Consider the following 6000-nt stretch of genomic DNA (forward strand, 5'->3'; position numbering starts at 1 on the left):
TCTCATTTGGCTGATCAAACATGCACTCCAAGCTGCTCTACTGTCATGCATGGACAGAAGTGGATCTACTGTATTTAGATAAATCTGTATGTTTATATTATCCAGAAGTGGCATGGACATGATGGAGGAGCTCTTGTCTTTCAAAACCGTATTGCATTGTGAGAGCTTTCTCTGTGACGGCAGCAACACTTCTGAAACCAAGCAGTGTTGACAAATAACAGCTTGCATAAATTGACATTCTGCAGGGGAACGTCCTCTGCCACCAGCCTATAAAACTGTCAAAGCTCACACCAAAATCCACCAGAGACCACACTATTCTGCACAACCTCATATTCATTTGACACATTTTAGTGTTACAGTACTGTAAACTCAAAGTAAGCACCCACCAACAAGTTTATGCAACCCAGGCTCATTGGAAATACAAGTTTCTACCTACATTTCTGCACAACTTGAAAAGCATACTGTATCTATACATACAAAATGCCACAGTTTCTAGTTGAAATGAACACTAGAGGCAGCAAAACTCTAACAACTTTTCACTTCCAAAATGGAAATTTCCTGATAATTTACTCACCCCGTGTCATACAAGATTTTTTTTCTTCAGTTGCAAAGAAATTAAGTTTTTGGAGGAAAACATTCCAGGATTTGTCTCCATATTGTCTCCAATGGTGGCCAATGGGTTGAAGGTCCAGCTTTCGATGCAGCTTTAAAGGGCTCTACATGATCCCAGTCTTATCTAGTGAAACAATTGGCCATTTTCTACCACAAATGCTCGTCTTGCACTAGCTCGATGGAAAGGTCACATGTGGTTAGTTCTTCGTTTGTGTAAAAAGATTACTTTATTAATCTAAAAGATTATTTTATTAAAAAGATTATGAAAATTAAAATTTCATCATTAATTACTTACTCCCATGTTGTTCCAAACCTGTAAAAGCATTGTTTGTCTTTGGAAGACAAATTAAGATATTTTTGATGCATTCTGACAGCTCCCTGACCATCCCATGGACAGCTGCATCATGCGGATATGCTGTTTGCATTTAAATCAAAGTGTATTCTTACTTAAGAAAAAATAATAATAATAAATCAATAAATAAATCAAAGTGTAAATGATGTAAACAGCGTATCCGCGTGAAGCAGCTGACACAGAAGAGCATACGCCATTTGCGTTCAGTGGAAATTGGGCTAGGGTGACGCGGAGGAGACAAATTGTTGAATAAAGTCGTTATTTTTGTTTTCTTTGCGTACAAAAAGTATTCTCGTAGCCTTGTAAAATTACGGTTGAACCCCTGATGTCACATGGATTATTTTACCATCTCGTTGCTACGGTTCTGGACATTGATCATGATAATTACATTGCTGTTTATGGGAGGGCCAGAGAGCTGTCAGAATGCATAAAAAATATCTTAATTTGTGCTCTGACAAAGACGAACTAAGCTTTCACGGGTTTGGAACGACATGGAGGTAAATGATTAATGACGAAAATTTAATTTTAGGGTGGAGTAACCCTTTAAATAAGGTAGGGCAGGGTGGAAAAACTCCATCTCATTTTCTCCTCCAACCTCAAAATTGTCAGACGTTGTTGTTGTTGTTTTACTCTTTTTTGTAAAGGGCATTTGACTTTCTTTGCACGTTCATAAACACCGGGTTGGTACTTTTACCTATGTCACACGTGAACTTTCCAACGTGACTACGAAATGTGTGAAGTCGAGCTAGTGCAAGATGTGGTTAAAAAAATTATATAATTTTTTTAAAGGGGTCATCGGATGCCCATTTTCCACAAGTTCATATGATTCTTTAGGGTCATAATGAAAAGTCTTTGGTTATACTTTGGTTAAAAATTCTCAGTAGTGTAAAAAAACACCCTTTTACCTTGTCAAAATCAGCTCTGCAAAATATCAGCTCATTTTATCGCATGGAACCTTTAAATGCAAATGAGCTCTGCCCGCCCTGCCCCGCCCCTCTCTGCTGAGTGATTACGAGCTGTAATGTTTACTTTAACCGCAACTTGCCAACAAGCACATTATTAAGAAAGGCCTTTTGCAAAGATGCATAAAAAACTCTTTATACTCACCTCTGCTGTGGGTGAAGCTGCATCACGAATGATTCACACAAACATAGATGCGCATGTAGATCGGGATAGACGCTTTCCTTTTAAAAACAAAAGTAACGTTGTCTGCCTCTTAAGTGGCTCAGATGTTGGGAGTAAATGACTACTGCTATGTTCATTATTACATCCAACAAACAGAACACCTCAGTCACTCAATTAGAGTCTTCCTCTGCACCTGAGTCGACACAATGGCGATCGTATTCGGACTCGTTTCAGCTCAGTAAGGGCGGGTCTAAGGTAAAACGCTCATGTCATTCAACTGTGTTTTGTCACAACGACAAGAAGCTGAGAATGACCTGATTTAAAAAAAAAGTGGATATTACTTTTAAAGATTATAAAATACCACTGGGTGGATTTTTATCATTGTAGGGTGGTTGTGTACACAAACTGCCAACACACATTAATGTTCAAACAACATGTAAAAGTTTTGCATCCGATGACCCCTGACAATTACATTGTTTTGCTAGATAAGACACTTATTCCTCAGATGGGATTGTGTAGAGCCCTTTGAAGCTGCATTGAAACTGCAATTTGGACCTTCAACCCATTGACCATCATTAATATTCATAATATAGAGAATAATCCTGTAATGTTTTCTTTAAATCCTTAATTTATTTTTGACTGCAGAAAAACAGACATGAACATCTTAGATGACAGGTGAGTAAATGATCAGGAAATTTTTATTCTGGAAGTGAACTAATCCTTTAAGAAAGCCTAATTTTTACACAATTCATAGCACAATATTATGGTACGACAGCATTTAAAATGCTGCGATATTTGACAACTGATACTTTTGAACGTTAGCATCACTTATGTATGGGTTTTCTAATGCAGTAGGTTTGCTCAGTAGCTCTTGTGAGGTAAAGCACTCATGTATGAATCCTGTGTAACTACAGTTTGACAAAACAGCCCAAACCTGCTTATAAGGGAGTTAAAATAGCACGGTTGCATTAGCGAATTTGTTTTTAAATCATTTTTGCTTTCGTTAACACTTTCAGGTAAGGGGTATTTCCAACACGATAAAGAATTAACCTTTTAGCCTCACTACCCGGACATTTGAATTCTGAACCACAACAAACCTGAGGCAAGGTAATAAAAAAAGCTGCAATATTTGCCTGTACTCACGTAATAGAAATGTAGCCACAGTCACGTATTGAATGTGCGTTTTAGCGCCACTCACTGAACATTTCACTTTGAAACTAACGTAAACATACCATACGGTATGTGATATCGGTGTTGTCATGTGTTACTTGCCATTTCTTAGAAATTGCTAGTAAATTTCATAAATAATTACAAAGTCAAAATTGTTTCTACACCAGTTTTTTTTTTTTTTTTTTTTTTTTTAGCGCAAGACAGAAATGTTTTAGATCCTTATATGAGTGAGCTAACCAGGTGGTCCTCCTTCTTACTGGTATTTTACAGATTAAGACTGACAGTCAAAATTCGACCTCTAAAACTCAAAAGGAAAAACTCCCTGTTTCTCTCTCATGTTAAGACTGTTTTTGAATATAGGGTAGTGCTCATCTGTGGTATCACAGTGCTCATGCACTGTTAACATCACCACATTACACAAGCCTGTGTTACTATGGTTACAGATTATCACAGGCAAATATGCACAGCATGGATATCATGACTGGTAAAATGGAAGGGAGAACAAAAAAAGTAATGCTTTACATCTTCAAAATATACTGAGATGGTTGTAATCATCTATAGAATCGACTAAAGATTAGTGCATTCACCATTTTTAAAAAAAAAATGCTCAAATCAGGGAATGCGTATGCTTTGTAAATGAAGTATAGCAGTACAGTCAACTCAAATGATGCATTATGGCTCAGAATGAGTATTTATGCTGTGCTGAGCATTCATAAATTCTGAAGACCTGGACCTTCTGAGATGTGACCCACTGCTCTACAAATCCACATAAGATATCCCCTGACTCTCACAATTTATAAGGCATCCAGTAATGATTTTTGTATTTAGGGGAGCATCATATATAGCAATCCAACATGTCAGAGGATCTTACTAGAAGAATTAAGTAAGAAACATGGGATTTATAGAAGAACCCTGTGGTTTGCAAGTTGATGTTGATCTGGTTGGATCTCCTTCTTTCCACACCAGATCTCTCAGCTGAGTGTACATCAAGGATTTACTAATCTGTCATGCCTCCATTGAATTACTACATAAAGTCAAGAATAAATCCAAACTGACACTATTCATTTTCTTATTGTCTATGAATAATTCATCAGTGTGTGGTAACAAGAAAAGAATTGCTTGTCATCTTAAATCAAAACATAATAACTTAGTCCACCTCTGAAACAACTTTCTATATGGATGATTTTTCCTTTTCACAAACTAAAGTAATTTGTGACGCTGAAAAGAAATACTGGAGAGGTTTCCTTCAGAAGGAAACCACTGAATGTCTTGAGTGTCTCGAAAGAGAACTTCGCTTCCAGAACATAAATTTAAAAATAATTAGCAACTAACTCTCATGTATATTTTACAGCATTAGTTGTGATTTTTTTTTCCTTAAGAAAATTTGGCATGTCTTGTACCTGATATATATCCAAAATAATCAATATTGAATCAATTCGAATCGAATCACAAGCTAAAAACCCATTCTAAGAGATAGACAGGACAGACAGAGCGAATGATAGAACGAATGAACTATAGAACAAATGATGAATGTATGACAGAATAAACAATCAATAGAACAAGATAGATTATTTTTTTTACTTTTAAAACTGGATTTTCCAAAAGATGGGCAAAAATCTTACACTAAACCATGTGAAATTATCCATGTTATCCCCATGAATTAAAGTTAGAAATGTGGGTCTTTTATAAAGTTAATTTTACATAAAAAGCAGTTTTTGTATGAAAACCCATTTAAAAAATATTTATTTATTAATTTATATATATTTAAAAAACATCACTAACCCACTGAAAACTGCACAAATGTAGAGTAAAAACTTTAATAAACAGAAAAATATACAGTACAGACCAAAAGTTTGGACACACTTTCTCATTCATTTGAATGAGAAGGTGTGTCCAAATTTTTTGTCTGTACTGTATATAACTGAAAATAAAGATTAAAAAATGGGGTTTTGCAGTGATGCAATAAAAAAAAGCATTATGGGTTCCTAAAACAACCTTTCAGAACCATTTTTTCTTAGTGAAGAACAATTTAATATTCTAAAGAAATGTTTCCACACAATTAAGAACCTTGCAAGTTAAAGGTTCTTCATAGAACCTTATGTGCCAAAAAAAAACCTTTATTTTTAAAAGTGCATGTTGACTATAGGCTCACTATAGTCTACAGTTAAGGTGCTTCAAATAATTGCCAATAATGAGCCCGCGCCATTTGGAAGAGCAGCTGCAGTGGCTGAAACAGAGATTGTTTGAATCCTTAAGGAAAATCATGACAAAAACGCAAGTGGAAAATGCTACCTCAGGGAGCTGCTCTGCCATCCCATGTGCGCAGCTCATAAGCTATATTTCACTTACGTGGCGATTTCTCTGTACTGACATGCACAACGTGTGCAATGTGATAGCATTCCCTGGAGATTGCTGCATGGAAGCATTCTACTATGAATCAAGAACATGAGGGAAAAACACTTTTAGAAAAGTAGCAAGTTCATTCATTACAGTTTACTGTTTAACGTGACATATAAGCACTCTACCAAATAACTTGATAATAATGACTGCGAGAGAGTGAATTTAACTGGTGAAAAGCATTTAGATAAAGCTTATATTAAAAAATATCTGTTAGGCCAATATATAAAATATAAATGAAGCGTCCCAATCTTTACACCCAAAGCCAGGCTGCACAGAAAGAAATAACTGGTTTATCGTGGCATACAGAGTTTTTGTAAATAAGGCTAAAAGCCCTTTCACAT

Source organism: Garra rufa, chromosome 20 (assembly GCF_049309525.1).
Source record: "Garra rufa chromosome 20, GarRuf1.0, whole genome shotgun sequence".
NCBI classification, from domain to species: domain Eukaryota; kingdom Metazoa; phylum Chordata; class Actinopteri; order Cypriniformes; family Cyprinidae; genus Garra; species Garra rufa.